This window comes from Crinia signifera, chromosome 3 (genome assembly GCF_055691185.1).
Source record: "Crinia signifera chromosome 3, ASM5569118v1, whole genome shotgun sequence".
Taxonomy (NCBI): Eukaryota; Metazoa; Chordata; class Amphibia; order Anura; family Myobatrachidae; genus Crinia; species Crinia signifera.
The window spans coordinates 299,858,944-299,875,797 of record NC_139219.1 but is presented as its reverse complement, the minus strand read 5'-3'; the positions used below and the strand labels follow the sequence as shown (position 1 = coordinate 299,875,797).

General features: G+C 46.3%; 1 long non-coding RNA gene across 1 annotated transcript; it reads right to left on the bottom strand.

Moving 5' to 3' along the window:
- Positions 1 to 370: 370 nt before the first annotated feature.
- On the bottom strand, positions 371 to 13,419 carry LOC146064704 (uncharacterized). Its single transcript, XR_014471842.1, has 3 exons — positions 11,017 to 13,419; positions 7,077 to 7,499; positions 371 to 2,136 (listed from the first exon to the last, which is right to left on the bottom strand). It is a non-coding gene; the product is annotated as an uncharacterized LOC146064704 (long non-coding RNA).
- Positions 13,420 to 16,854: the final 3,435 nt, after the last annotated feature.

The following is a 16,854-nucleotide window of genomic DNA, read 5'->3' as shown; positions in this document are numbered from 1 at the left end:
GAAAATCGTCCGTTTGCCATTTTTGCACTCGTGATACTGCAAATACTGCCGCCTACTTATAACCAACCCCTTTGTGAGACAGTTTCGGGTCATCCCGGTCTGTTTTTCAGAACCAAGCTAACTAATCACCGCCTTAGTAACTGCTATATATATATGTATTTATTTCACGCATCTAGGAACATAGGGGCTTATTATGGCTGATTCGCAGTAGGGCTGTGTTCGCATGGGGACCAATGTTTTTGTACTGCGCATGCACATATGCATATTCATGGGGCATTCTCATGCTGATGAGGTCACGATGCGGGTGCAGGGGGGCGGGTGGGCAGGTGTCAGCCGCCCGCTCACTACCCCCCCCCCCCTGTCTACACATATATAAGTGACTTCAGAGTCACTTTTATATGCGTGCGCCTTCGCCATCTCTTAATGGTCACCAACCATCGAATGATGTGTGCGGATCACACAAGGCTGGGAATGGACATGGATTCGCAGGCCCTGCAAGCGAATCGCCCTTGCGAATGGGGTTTGGTGGATTCGCAAGGCTGCGAACTGGAAGCCTTGCGAATCAACCAGAACAACCCCCATCGTTTCAAACATCATTTTTGAATCCCATATAAAAGAAGAGAGAGTTTCCGTACCATGAGATTGCTGCAAATAATCTTAATCCCCCCTATCCACTCCGCAGACATATCTGAAGCTACAAATCTCTTTAGATTTCCCTTGAACTCTCCCAGATATCTGATCTGACCCTGGGCTAATTTTTCGCTCTGTTCACGTCAGATACATCTGGTCAGACCTATGTTAAACCCCTGAGAGCTTCAAGTCAGCTGGATCTTTGGTGATGCACCAAAGATGTTTTTTTTTTTTTTTTTTTGTCAGATGGATCTGAGACTCAGTCGCACAGATTTGGCCTTTTTTCTTCAGATTGTTCTGTCAGATCTGATCAGATGAATCTGAAGAAAACTGTTTGGTTATACGATGACTTTCTGATCTTCGTGTACAGTGCTCCCTTAACCAGTGTGACCTCTACTACACACCTGCTGTGCAAAGATTATCTGCTTTACTATAATTAACATGTATCAGTAGCTAAGTAAAAGCCTTCTCAGTATTTCCTGATTTCCATATCAGGTAACAGAGGATGAGTCTCTATCTATGAAGCAGAACTAGGTTTGTGCTGTAGTTAAACAATCTCGCTCTCTGCAGCAATCAGGACAGCGTAGGGCTAATCCCACCTGCCACCTCCGCTCCGTACCATTTCCAATCTTTCTCTAATCACATCCCTGTGTTAGAGCCTTGAACGGTACCTTTAGCACACCTGCAGGTCTCCCAACCTCAGCATCACAACACGCGACTGATTGCTCTGTGTGTTTGTGTTTATGGCAGCGTTGGCTTCCATAAACCCTCCTGTAAAAGAACATTTTGCAGGTGTGTATACAGTATTCATGTCATCAGCCTGAACATCAAACGATTTGCAAATGACCTTTTGAGTGGGGAGTGTTAACATAAAGGTTTCAACCTTTCTTTCTCTCCCAAGCACTGCACAGGCAACTCATTAATATTGAATAATAAGACGCCTGTGTAGATCTATGTCTCGGGTTTCTTTTGTAGAGACACATTTCGCAGATCTTTTTTTTTTCCGGTGATAAATAATTTCCCCAAAAATCGGTTTCTGTGACCGTCTTTTCATTTGGTTAAACCGGAAATAAATACCCGCCTCTAATCCTGTCTGATCGTAGCATCCACATTAGCTACATGTTTAATTTGAATAAGACCCAGTCACAGTAAACATATTTGCACAGGATTTACCATAATCTTTTGCTTTGACAGTTAATCACGTTACAGAAGACAACACTTTATGAATGGACGTGATAGATTGCTCTACCTTGTGAAGGTATATTAACCCTTGCAGCACCGTAGTCTTTGAGCAGCAAACTTCAATACATACCATTAAGAATGCTCTTGGTTGGACGAGTGCCTTCCGTGCATCTTTGACCTGTGTTCCACCATGCTGATTCAGACACAAGAGTGCATCTAGAAAGGAAGGGCCTGCCCGCGTGTATTCTAACGAGGAAATAATCAGTTGTAATCTTCAATGGCTTCTACTTGCAGTTTGATTTCAGAGACTATGCAGAGGATTATCTGAAAATAAACAAGTTTTATTTATATCAGTTAACAAATTCAGGTCTGATGATTACAGGATAAAGCAACATATAGTCACGATGGTTTCAATTTTATGTGCTTATCCTATTTTGCAGCTGAATGAAGCAAATTTCACTGATGCTAAGTTCAGTTCTAGAGCATCAATAGGTATGGCTGAAGGGCCACCAGCGGTGCACATTTTTCTGCCATATACAGATGGAGCGCCTCTTGTTCAGCGCCAGTTCTCCCCAGCTGGCGGAGAGGTGCTCCATCTGACGGGGGCGCGCGAGGGTCTCACACGCACGTCCCCGTCACTCGGCGAGTGGAATCCCTGCCCATCTCCGTATCAGGGAGATAGGCAGGGTTAGGGGGGGAGGCACGAGGAGGCGACGGTGGGCTCAGTCGGATTGGGGTGCACGAGCGTCTAGTACGCGCGCACCCTTCCATCCAAGGGTGGGTCCTGGCGATTGGCCAATCACCAGGACCCGCACTAATGAGAGGCGCTACATCTGTACATTAGGCTGATTGTGCTTTCAACTCTGTCCATAATAACATTGGGAGGTATTATGGCCCCAGGACTTCCCGACAGTCGGAATCCCGGCCCTTTTTCGCCCAGCTTGACTGAAACTTAACAGCCGGAATGCAATGTTCCGTCTGTTGAATGTTGGAAAGTGGAGTGTCAGCTAAAACGGCCGCGGATTGTCGCCTCATCCGTTTCCGACAAAAACATACCTCAATTGTTTTAAAATCAGATCTGTTTTTCGGAATCCGCCTTTAATGCTTTCATAATCTGCAGCATTGAATAGGCGGGGGTCGCTATTTTCCCCGGAAAATACAAATGGCGGCAGACATTGAATGCCCCCAATTATTTGCGTTCTTTGTTACATTCACAACTAATTCTGGATGAATATAATGAAAAACTGCTATTACTTTGATCTTTTGCCGTAATGGTCATTTACAAACGGGGCATTTTGGTACAGCATGTGCACCAAGGAGAGCAAGCCATCGCCTTGTCTTGTGCTAGTTGGGTAACGAATGCAAAAGAACAATTGCTTTTCTATGGTTCAGTGTTAACTTTACGTCTGAATGCAGTGTTAGTAAGTGATCCCTGTAGAGTCCTTTGACTGCTTAGGCCCTGAGACTATAAGTAGGAGAGGTAACGTATATCTTTCAGGTTGGCAGGGGGCCCAGACTGCAAACCCAAACAATCCAGAGGTGGATGAAACAGCAGCTATTCCCTGCACAAGCAGTACCTGTCTGTGCCATAAACTTAGAGGCAGGGGTGATGCGTCCACTTACACCCCATTCCCTGCCCATCTAATTTACATCCTGACGATCCTTCCTGTCCAGTGAGGGATTCCGTACTTAAATCCAAATCTTTACCATGGCTACTTAGTGATCCGTCTCGTTCCACTCGCTCCGTCTTCTCTCTCACCAGATGTTTCCTGTATCCTTCACAAGCTCCTGTCCTCAATCCCAGCCTCTTGCTTCTGTTTTCATCCATAACTGCAAATGCCCCCGGATTCCCGTGTGATTATTGGAACACGGCATGAGGTGACCTACAGATACAAACCTCAGGGCTAATAACATGCCATCATTGGCATCAGGTGTTGCTGGACATCCCTGAGGTGTCCTGCATTTCACCCTCTGTGAACAGTGATCATTCCGTCCTTCATTAACATCGCTCTAGTGTGTACGGGGGATCTGGGCTGACAGGGATGTCGGAACGAATCCCCCATTACTCCAGTGTGGAACCTGCTTTACAGTACCATAGGTAGACTAATTCTTGTACATTTTTGGCCATATATGTGTGAGGCCAAATTAGACATGGTCCAGCTCTTTATATCCTAGACCTGCTGCCTATGTGGCAATAAGAGGACCACACACACACACACACACACACACACACACACACACAGTAGATTAGGGGCTATCAGCTGACATGTTCCAGCTTCACACCCCCCCCCCCCCCCATACCCGCAATTATTTTCATTTATTTCAAGGATTATTTCTGGGGATCACGCTCATTTTTGCCCTGTGCAAACAGAAATTTTGGAACAACATTGAGTGCAGTACCGGTTATCGTTTGCGATACCACCATATATGGGCGTCTTAGGGAAACTGCTCACGGTTACAGATTACAGAGTGAAATCTGACAAAAGGTTCTGGCCAGAGCAAGTGAGTTGGTCTTTAGCCAAATATACCTCAAAAGGTTTTTCTGTTTAGAATAAAGCTTAATATTATTTTTTATTCCAAGTTATGTTGTCTTAACATTCTCTCCCTGGGCCGGATTCATCTTAGCTCAGTAAGCAGTGAAAATCGCTACTTACCGAGCACAGAAACGCCGTGCTGCTGAATGCCCGTCAAAGAGGGGTCGGGCGATGACCGATTGTGATGTCAGCCCCCCCGCCAGGCATCGTCCCACCTCCATGGAAACGCATAGCGTCCGGCCCTCCTTTCCCACAAGGAATGGCACAGGGAGTGTGTAACTCAACAAAGCCGTATGTTGCCAGGGTTTACACTTGTGCAAATACGCACTTGCACATGCACAGACCACCCAACATCGGAACGGGGCCGAGTTCACCCCATTCAGATCACAAATGAATTAGGCCCCCTGTACATTGTGATAATCAGTTTCTGTGGCTACATACAACCAGGTGAGATGAGAAGTCGGCCAAACACGGAACCAATGTAATTCATTGGTGTCCCAGTTTAAAGGTGATGCCGGCCCGACAGGGGGATCCCGAAGGTCAGTATCCGGTGCTCCGACAGGGGGATCCTGACTGACAGGGGCTATTCTCCCTTGTGGGGTCCACGACCCCCATAGAGGGAGATTGGAACCTGTGGGGAGCAAAGCAATCCACTGAGCCCGCAGCATGGTGAGCGCAGTGAGCCCGCAAGGGGCTCCTTTGCGCTTGCCCCCGTCGGAGCACCTGCAGTCGGGATTCTGCACTGATTTGAATGTCTTTGGTATTAGCCTGTGGTTTTTGCCACTGGTGGAATTCCAGCTAGATAACTGCTAGATTTAAAGCACCAATTAGTTTGAAGTCAAATACAGCTTGGTACAGGGCAGTAAGGCCGCAGAGACGTGTACAACCCTACATACAGATCTAAAATATTCATATACAGTATACATGCACTGCAGGAGCTATTGTGGCCACCTTACCTTCTGCTCCGCAACGTCTCCCTCTCTCTCTAAATGTAGTGAGCGAGATAGGACACAGCCTGTAGTCTGTCAGATCATTAGAATCTTTGGTACTCTTTACCTAGAACGGCGCCCGTCGCGGGCATCGCGGGTACATTTATGCCTGCCCGCGACGCGACCGACGCGATGCCCGCGATTTTCCCATTGAAAACCATGTTAAACCTGAAAAATCGCGTCGGTCGCGTCGCGGCCGGCCATAAACGTACCCGCGATGCCCGCGACGCGATGCTCCCGATTTCCCATAGGAAGCAATGTTAAAAGCCGCGATGGACCCGATTTTAGTGTTAAATGCCTCAATCCACCCGATTTGGCCATAGGAATCAATGTTAAATGGGCTACAGAGCCCATTAACCCTTAAATGTCCCCCCAAATTTTTAACGCCACCCCACGATCAACGCCAACCCGAAGCGTGGCGAGCGCAGCGAGCCCGCGAGGGGCGGCGGTACGCGTCCTCCGACCTTTTCATGCCCTACTATCCACGTCGGCGTGGTGTGAGAATAGAATAGTGTGGCGAGCGCAGCGAGCCACCGAGCCCGAAGCGTGGCGAGCGCAGCGAGCCCCGCGAGGGGACGCGGATACCTTCACAGGTAAGCGCGTCCCCTCGCGGGCTTCACAGGTGTCCGTGGCCACGCGGACACCTGTGAAGCCCGCGAGGGGACGCGTATAACTGTGAAGGTATCCGCGTGCGCTCGCCACGCTTCGGGCTCGGTGGCTCGCTGCGCTCGCCACACTATTCTATTCTCAACTCCACGCCGACGTGGATAGTAGGGCATGAAAAGGTCGTAGGACGCGTACCGCCGCCCCTCGCGGGCTCGCTGCGCTCGCCACGCTTCGGGTTGGCGTGGATCGTGGGGTGGCGTACAAAAATTGGGGGGACATTTAAGGGTTAATTGGGGCTATTTGGGCTCTGTAGCCCATTTAACATTGATTCCTATGGGAAAATCGCGGGCATTGAGGCATTTAACGCTAAAATCGCGGTCAATCAGGCTTTTTAACATTGTTCTCTATGGGAAAATCGCGGTAATCGCGGGTACCCGATTTTGATGTACCCGCGATTTACCCGCGATTTACCCGCGATGCCGCGATTTTACCCGCGATGCCCGCGATTTCAATCGTGGGCGCCGTTCTAGGTAAAGAGTACCGAATCTTTATACCCCGTTCTGACTGCTAGGCAAATTCCCGGGTCAAGCATGTTGACCCGGTAATTTGCCTTTTAACACTTTTTTTTCTTCAGTGTGATCAATTCAACCCACGTCAAAATTCCCAGGTCTCCACCCTGCTTTTTACCCGGGTTGGAAACCTAGGTATGCCAACACGAAAATCTAAATAAATATCAAGAAATATTTAGAGAGCGCATGTGTGGCACTAGTAACACTCCTTTCTACACAATTCTTAGACTAGACCCACTTCTAAGAAAGCGCACATGTGAAGCCTTTAATTGGTAAAAACCAATTATGATTTATTAATATATTTCATAAAAAATACACATATAATACCATAATAAAATAAACAATCTATAATAACAATATCTAAGAGACACTGAAGGTAGTGGGAAGGGGTGGCCACCCTTTATTTCTGCAGTTAGACTGATAATAAAGAATAACTTCCTTTCATAGGGCTCCTTAGAGACTCATAAATGGCTTCAATTTCTCAGCGACAAATATCTAGATATTATGATCACAATGGATAAGGTATATTCATTTGAACCAGTTATTTGATTAAAGTTGCATAATACCTTTAAATTTGTGATATCCAGGGTCCATATCCAATTTCCTTGATGTAAATGCCAACACAGTCTCCGGTGTTTTGTTGTGTGCAAAAGGGAATAGCGTATAACGTAGACAGCGGCTGCTGATACAGTAGACAGACCGCAGAGTGAGACCAGCTCACTTTAACTGCGTCTGTAGGTAGTCCGCTCTCTCGCAGCTGGGGGCGGACACCCGTTTAGGCAGTCTTGATGCCGCTGTCTATACTTCCCTCATCTCGCCAGATTGGATGGAGAGAAATAACCACGGCTGTGCAGACAAGGGGTCTGTCAGATGGAATTGACGACTTTAAGGATTTTTGGACCTAGTGATCTGTCGCTGCGGGGCTCCGTGCTCACCTCCATTCAGATGTCAATTAGAGTAATTTCAAGAGTAATTTCAAGAGGTTCACACTACAAATAAAAACATGTTAAAAGGCAAATTACCGGTAGAACTGCTCCACCCGGGAAGTTGCTTTAGCAGTGATAACGGGGGTCCGGCGATGCAGTCCCCAGCATATAAATTCCAGGCTAAAACCCCGGTTCTTCACACTGGCAGAGTGACTACGGTGTCAGAGAACAGCTGACTAGTTCATGTCTGGAAGAACATCATGCAGAAGTGTAGTTATGCTGTGTAACGTGGCCCCAGTCCTGTGATTTGCTCACACAACCAAACCTGAAAGTATAATTCTGTTGTACAACATAAACAACAACAATGACAAGTCAGAGACTTTCTTCTAAACAGGTTGTGCACATGCATGGTGGTTATGAGTGCATGAGCATGTCACCTTCCGCCTGCCGTGTCAGGTTGCAGGAAAACAACCATCAGAATTTCTGCTGGGGAGCACCTGTATGGTAAATTGCAGTAGTATGTCCCATCCTGCAACACATAATGGTAGTCACCACCAATACAATGCCACCAGTGGCATAGGTGCCTATTTTTTGCTGGTGGGTGCTCAAGCCAAAAATATAGGGGATTGGCTTCATGGGGAAGGGGCGTGGCCACAAAATAATACCAATTTATATTACACAGCACAGTTGTCTCCAATATTCAAATATAGTGAACGCATATATAGTGATAGATCTCCCGCCGCACTCTGTCCTGTACTTCTGCCTGCGGTTTGAGTTCAGCTCCCTCCCAACGTCCACCGCACTCTGACCTGTAAAGGGTGTACTTTTGCACGGTTTGATGTCAGCACAAACTCCCTTCCACCCACCGTGCTCCCTCTGGCCCTGCGCTGTACTCTTGTCTACAGTCTGACGTGCTAACAGGCCTGGTGGGTGCTTAACATTTTCCGTGGGTGCTCAGGCCCGGAAGCACCCACAAAAGCGCCTACGACCTGTGGTAATTAAAAAAAAAAAAACTAATTATTTTGCCCCCAATTAGGAAAAGCAAATTGCTTCAGTTGTTCCTTCCCCACATTCATCCAACAATGTCAGAGTGTATTTCATGACTGTATATGGCTGTGGCACTGACGGTATCCCATTGTATGGTTCTCACAGATTTATTTTATTTATTTATTAACAGTTTCTTATATAGCGCACACAGATTCCGCAGCGCTTTACAGAGCATAGTTATAATCAAAAACACATAACAAATTACAGTACAAGACAGTTTAGGACAAGTACATGGTTAATATAGATAGTTGCATCAGGGGACAGGACACTGAAGCAATTATCAGGGTGGCAGAGGTTTATATATTCTAAGAAAGGCACATGAGGAGAGAGGGCCCTGCTCGTGAGAGCTTACATTCTAAAGGATATACTGGCATGGCACAGCTTGCTGGCACAGGATGGTGTGCAGGCATCTGAGGTCAGGAAGCAGAGCCTATGATCTGCCTGCAGCAGCAGCAAGCTTCTGACGCGTCACACACACAAGTGTCTCCATGCCGGCTCCCCAGTGTTTGCAGTTACTGCTCAATGAAACAGGTTTTGTTGTGACAGAATTTGTAGACGTGATGTTGTCGCCTGACTGCTAAAGGATGGACCCAGGGTAAACAAACATCTCTCAGTTCCTAGAAATAACATTTGTAGAGTAAGTACCAGCCAATGTCCAAGTACAGTATGTGACGTTCTATTGACTCTGCAGTATGTCTCCTTTATAGACCAATGTGAGCTGTAGACCATTTCCAGCTTCACCCATCTACATGATCCCTGTGCGGGTTATTATAAAATCCATCATCTGTTACTAATATCCGCCATGTTTAGGTAAAAATATTTTACTAACAATAAAAATACTTACACATCAGTGGAAATGGGAACGTTAAAGGTATTCAATCCCGGGTCCCGGCAGCCATGACCCTGGCACGTTTTCGTTTTGCTTGACAGCATATCGCCAGGCGGGATTGAATGTCCCGCCTGTCGATCGGCAAAAAGGGGGAGTGTCCACGTAAACGGACATGGATTGTCGAGATTCGGCCGTGAACACGAGAATTCATGGCCATTATCAGCAAAACAGGCCCGACAGATTTTCAAGTCGGGCCTGTTCTGTCGACTTGCTTATTCAATGCCGTCGGAAATAGCGTCAGGGATTGAATATTCCCCTAAGAGAGATTTATCAAGCTTTCAAAAAAGCAGTAGTGTACAGAGAGCCAGGTTCTTCTTGACTAAATTTCTGCACCTAGGCGCAGACAATGCTTCCTTTTATCTATTGTTCTCAGCTGTGATACAATAGAGAGAACAATACAGCAAGGGGATTAACAGGGGATTAGTGTGACCGGTCTTTCTCAGTTAATCCTATTAAAGGCCAAGAAGAAAGAGGCTACATCCATCTGTAGATGTTTGGTTGCCATGGGCAGCATCTACGCTTGTCCTCTATAAAGTTTGTTACACCTCATACTTTGTTACTTTGTAATGGGCGATATTATCCCGCCCCGTGCAATCCTGTGAATTGCTTAGCAGTAGGGTGGCAAATCCCGGGATCGGCAGGATCCCGGGATTTCAATCCATGCGCAGTCTAATGCCGGGCAGCATCTGAGCGGATGCTCAGCAGCTGCCCGGCTTCTCCCGTCCCGGGCAGCTCTGCGCAGCGTGCTGACGTCAGAGGTCACGCTGCGCAGGCCGCACAGGCTGTCTTAATGCTGTCCTTGGCCCGAACGCCCACCCAGCAACAGACCAGACTGCCGGCGCCCACCCGCCCAGCAGCGGACCAGTGGACCAGCCTGCTCCCCATCAACCCAGCTCGTCCTCCCACCCTGGCTCCATCTCCCCTGCTCGCCCACCCGGCTCCCGGTCGCACCACGCATCAGTAAGTAAATATGTGGGCCGGCCAGAGCTGACGTCACATGCCCTCCCCTTAACCATCTGCGTTTTCCCTAACACTCCCAGAAAAGGGACAGTTGCCACCCATAAATGCCACCTCCCTGTCAATCACCTTGCTTATGGCAAGCAATCAAAAAAGTAGCAGGATTTTATTGCAGGATGGCATCGCGCATGCGTTCTACGGGCCGTGCGCATGTGCAGGCTATCGATAATCACCCGGTCTGCTAATTTGTAGCCGTTCCATCAGGTCTGAATTAGGCACTTAGGGGTTTATTTACTAAGATGGGAGTTCTGTTAAATGATGGAATGTTGCTATAGGCAACCAATCAGAATCTACTATCTTCCAGAAGGCGATAAATAAATAAGAAGTAGCTCCTGATTGGTTGCTACTGGCAACATCCAATCTTCAACAGAACTCCCACCTTAGTAAATAAACCCGCCTCGGTGCGTAAGAGATGAAAAATTCTAATACACAGAATTGAGGGCGTTATCCTGCACTTGTTATATATTAAACTTTAATGGATCTGCTTTTTTATTAATAAAGGTATCCATGACAACTCTAATTCTATTAGAATGGATGCTGTGAATTCAAGCGAATGACTGACAGAGACAGAATAAAGGTTATTGTTGTCCTTTAACATCGGAACCTTTGTCACATTCATTTGTTTACCTGCGGTGACGTTATCTCAAGACTTCTCCATCACAAAAGACCACTAGACTCCCATTGGAGATGCACAGACAAAACAGTCACGTTCTCTTTCCAGCAAGGCCTCGGCTGGCCTGACTACAACTCCCAACAGGCACAGCTTCTCTCCTGGATATCATTTCACCAATTACAGTACATAAGCCAATCCAATTCTCATGAAATTCAACATAAATAATAAAAACGTCATTTAGATATCTTATGTTGTTATTTTAAACAGAAAGACATAACAGAATAATATAATATAGTATACCATAAATGTCTGACTGCACATTTTATGTCCCAATTCTAGAACACTTAAAAATACTGGTTTTGCATATAATAATTATATTTACAATATACGTACAATTAATTATTTCTATGACCCATAATCATCAATACTTCATTTCTATAAAAGTAGGTGAAAATAAACATTTCACCTACTTTTGTAAAAATTAAGTTTTGGGGCACATTCACTGTGAAGATAACGCAGGATTAGCATAATCACCTCTGTATTATTACATATTAGTGACATCACTTGTGTGTTACACATTAGCATTATCACCTCTGTATTATACATCAGTAACATGACATGTGTATTATTACACATTAGTGACATCACGTATGTGTTACACATTTGTAACATGACCTGTGTAATATAACACATTTGTAACATGGCCTGTGTATTATTACACATTAGTGACATCACTTGTGTATAACACATTAGTAATATACATTAGTAACACCACTTGTGTATTATACATTAGTAACACATGACTTGTGTACTATACAATTGTAACATGGCCTGTGTATTATTACACATTAGTGACATCACTTGTGTATAACACATTAGTAATATACATCAGTAACACCACTTGTGTATTACACATTAGTAACACATGCCTGTGTACTATACATTAGTGACATGGCCTGTGTAATACACATAATGAACATACCCAGCGTATTAGGTGTGAGCTTCTCTCTGTGATCTACAGACCACAAGACGATATATATTTAGTTGCGGGGAAATGTATTCCAACATATATGGGTCGGAAGGCTCTCAGCCAGGCAGTGAGGAGGTAACCTGGGACACTATAGGCATGTGAGAAATCTGGGTGGGAAAAAGCCACAGGATCCTCTCCTGCATTGTGCTCTATTATTCTCTGAAGGAACTTATCTTGCAAAGAGAAAAACATCTGCTGCTATACAAGCAGCTCAGCATTACATACACAGGCAGCTAGTGCATGGCAATGTGCTGGGGGGGGGGGTAGGACTTATCCTCTGTGTGTCATGTATAATAGGGATAGGAAGGGACCAGGATTAATTCTCTATATAATGTGTTATAAGGGAGGGGGGCAGGTGGGTAGTTTCTATATAATGCATTATAAGAACTGTGTGTGTGTGTGTGTGTGTGGGGGGGGGGGGTAATTTGTATATACTGCATTATGGGGAGAGGAATGGGTATGGCTTATTCTGAATCTATCACAAAATTAAGGATGACTCACAGAAGCAATCTTGTTGAATTTAATGCAAACGGCAGGTGTAGAACTTCTAAGATGCCACCTCCACACCGACTGTCCCGCTATTTTGAAGACTGTCCCTCCAGCAGGTGGCAATGTCCCGCAGGTGGGCGAGGGCGCAGTTGGGGGGCAGCTGGTGATCACTGAAGAGATACAATGCGCTTCTTCAGTGCAGGGAGAAAGTACACAGAGGGAGCCAGGCTACCCAGTTGCTAGGGGAGCGCTGGACACGCTCCTAAAATGATTTAAGGCCACGTCCACCCACCCTTTAGCTCTGCCTCATTTTTGGCAGGTCCTCACTAGAGAATGAAGAAAGTTCACCTGAAAGTCCTAGAAGTCGGTATTGGTGTGTGGGTGGTGGTATGAGTAGTAAGCTGAAGTTTTGCCTAGGATACCAAAAAAACTTGCACCGGCCCTGCCCCCATCACTTCCGCTAGTTCCACCTTTGACCCATCACCCCTTTCTGAGCACAGCAGCCATAAACTAGCAGCCCAGATCACAGCAGCAGCAAGCAACATACATTACCCCTCACCCATTGCAATCCTCATTTAAGTGCCCTTACCAACAAGAGCACTGGTGCGCCCACTCCCATATTTCAAATAGATATCATGTGCATGATTTAAAAAGGGGGCGTGTTCTTGCCTAGGAAGGGGATGTGGCCCAAGTTATGCCACACAGTAGTGCAACCTTATTCACATTATACCACACAAGAGTGTCCATTATTCATGTTACATCACATAGGGCGGTATTCAATGAGCCTGATTCGTCATGTTTTTATGGCGAATTTGTGCTGTTTGGCGAATTTCTGACTAAAACGGTGAATCACCCTATTCAATGACCACATGGCGAATACATTTCAAGGTTTTTTTCACCATGATTCACCGAGTAGCAATCGCTATCTTTTTATGGTGAAGTGGAATGTGAACTTAATAATAATAATAATAAATAAAGTGTTTTGTTTTTTACATTTGGTGTAAAAAAATCAGGAATTTTATTCTGAGGAGGGGCATGCTATTTTTATTCATGTGCTGTAAGCACATGAATATATATTTAATAAAAAAAAAATATATATATAATTTTTTTTTTTTTTTACACAGCAGCCAGCAGGGGGCGCCGGAGCCGAGCCGCTCATTACATATTCATATATTCACTGCACCCTATCGTTACGATCGGGTATAGTGAATATACGGTCCCCTGCTGGCACCCCCGGGGGGCAGCCTGTGCTGCCTGGCACCCGGGGAGCCCACCTACCCCCCACAAAGTTCTGGGGCAGGCCACCGTCCTCAGGCTCCCTGCGGCAATCGCCGCAGGAGCTCATATTCGCCAGCCAGGGGCAGCGAGCCCCTGACACGTTGAATACCGGAGCCCGCCAGCTCCGGAACGTGGCGAATGTGCAGCGAATCCTAAAAAGGATTTGCTGCACCTCGCAGGTATTCTCATTGAATACCGCCCATAGTATTGTCCATTATTTATATTACATTACACCATATTGCCCCTTATTCATACTACACCAGCACTGAGTCTGTCTTTTCATATCCTCACAATTGAAACTGAAATAAACAAACAAAACAAGGCTACTAGCAATCACTAACGTGCTGCTGACAAGAAAGGAGGAGCCAGGACAAAGACTGCACACAGCCCCCTCCTTCCTTATTATGTCCCTGCCCAATGTGCCTAGACTATCTGCATTTCTCTCACAGCACCCAGAGAAAACAGTTTCTTACTGATAAAATGCAACAAAAATGAATTACATTGTGCCATCCTTAGGTTTAGTTAAGTGGTGATGAACAGTATTAAGCTGCATTTTGGTTGGCAGCCACCAGCACTAGTTTTACTAATCACATTGACAATAAATCATTATTTATTTAATTTGGTACTGGGATGGATCCATATCATGTATTATAGCAGTGGTCATGGAACAGGGATAAATTACTGAAAATGGAGTCAAAATTAAATTCCTGGGGGTAATGGATGGTCGCACTGCCGAGACACAGCCAGGCATGCTTATGAATCTATATGCATGTCTGGCTGTGTCTCGGCAGCGCGACTGTCCATACCCCCAATAATTTTATTTAATTGCATATAGAACGTATATTAAGATTCTCTATGCATGCGTGTTACAGTACTGTAGTGTACAAGGACCTGACAGTGTAGTGCATCAGGCCCCGCCTCCTAGTCCGCCCGCTTCTTCATTAGGGTCAACTAGTTGCTGCGCCATCTTGGCAGCACACTATCTCTACTGCTGCTGTGGCACCGAGGTTCTTTGTCTGGTTATAGGCTCTTGTCAAGGTATACCCATCTCTAGTCTAGGGGGGGAAAAATTGGCCAGACTGTCACTATGTCATCTTGTAATACTGACACTAATAGTTGCCTGGACATCACATTTTCAGTGGCTATACCACACACAGCCTGGCAGCCATTGATGATGATGATGATGTATGGCTGTGTGTGGTACAAATTTTGTACCAAATACACAGCCATACATGGTAAGCATCATCATCTTCAATGGCTGCCAGGCTGTGTACCATACTAGCAGGATATATAATCAATTTCTGGGGGTACAGCGTGTATTATACAAACTATATTATACAATTATATGATTTCCTTCCTTTCAAATCAAGGGGGTAACGTCGGCGTATATAAATATATTTTGGGGTAAAAGGTAAACAAGTTCCCTGACTCCTGTATTATAGGGAGATGGGGTGGATATATTACCCATGCAATGCATTATGAAAAGAGGGTGATACTTTATATTGTACATTCTTAATGTAAGGGGTGATTTAATTAATTAATTAAATACCGACTGCCGCAATGCCGGCACTTTGCCCCTCTATGGGTGTCCACAACACCCATAGAGGGAGAATAAATTAGTGTGCCGTGCGTAGCGAGGCACCAGGCTGCCTGCGTGGCGAGCCTGCAAAGGGGGGGTCGGGATTCCGGAGTCGGTATTTCGACCGCCGGCATATCATACGGGACCCTTATAAAGATAGGGGTTATATAATAAGGGGAGGTGATATAATCGGTATTTCATGGATCTGCCGGGTGATAAGTATAAAATATCAGTATATAGTGTGTATGCTACAAATAGGCGCACCTGTGGGTCATTAAGGACACCCCTCACCCCCAGTTCATGCAGCTAAATGAGACATATTGATAACAACTGCATGTATGCATTGGAGCAGGGACATATTGTTGTGCGTAACATGCATTAAACACAGTGGAGGGGGTGATATACTGTATCAGGCATTGTATATGGGAGGACGGGTGATATATTGTATATATAATAAGGAATTATATAATGTATATCTTGCATTATTAGGAAGGGGTGACATACTGTGCATGTATCAGGCCCTCTCTCTCTATAGTATATGTGTGTTGTTGGTATCGGGATGGTGCAGATTCCCATGCTCTGTGCTGTCTCTCCCCCCACGCTCACATCTGGCCCAATTGGAAGTTTCTCCCTCCTCTGTTGTGTTCTCGCAGCTGTGTACATCTCGCCGCATGACACCCCCGAGTGATCCCCTGACAGGTGATGAATTGGCACCAAACGAGCGGCAGTGAAAGCGCGGGAGAGCGGCCGGGACTGCTGCAGACTCTCTGGCGCCAGCCCCCGATACGTCACCGGGCTCCCTCTCCCCCCCGCTCTCCCAGCTCCATTCATGTCCAACCCACTCCGGCAGCCTCTTGTCCCTGGGCCGGCGCCGCCGAGGCGGCTGCCATGGAGACGCGGCCTGTCAGTCATGGGAGAGCGGGGAGAGATGTGCCCCACACATTCCGTCACCCCGGCCCCTGTGCTGCTGCTCCGGGGCCCGCACACCTGCATCCATCCCTCTGTGTGTGTGCCTGAGGTGGGGGGAACGTTAGCCTCTCATTACCTCACAACGCACCACACACACACACACACACGCTATGCACACACACACACACATAAACAAACTCATCACCTCACAGCAAACCAGCTACAAACACAGCAAAACAACTACTATACACACTCATCACCTCACAGCACACCAGTTGCACATACACACTCATCACCTCACATAACACCATTTGCACACACTCATCACCTCACAGCACACACACACACACATACACACTCATCACCTCACAGCACACCAGTTGCACACACACACACACACACACACACACACACACACAGTGTGTATGTGTGCAACTGGTGTGCTGTGAGGTGATGAGTGTGTATGTGTGTGTGCAACTGGTGTGCTGTGAGGTGATCAGTGTGACACTGATCACCTCACTGCACACACACATACACACTCATCACCTCATAGCACATCAGTTGCAT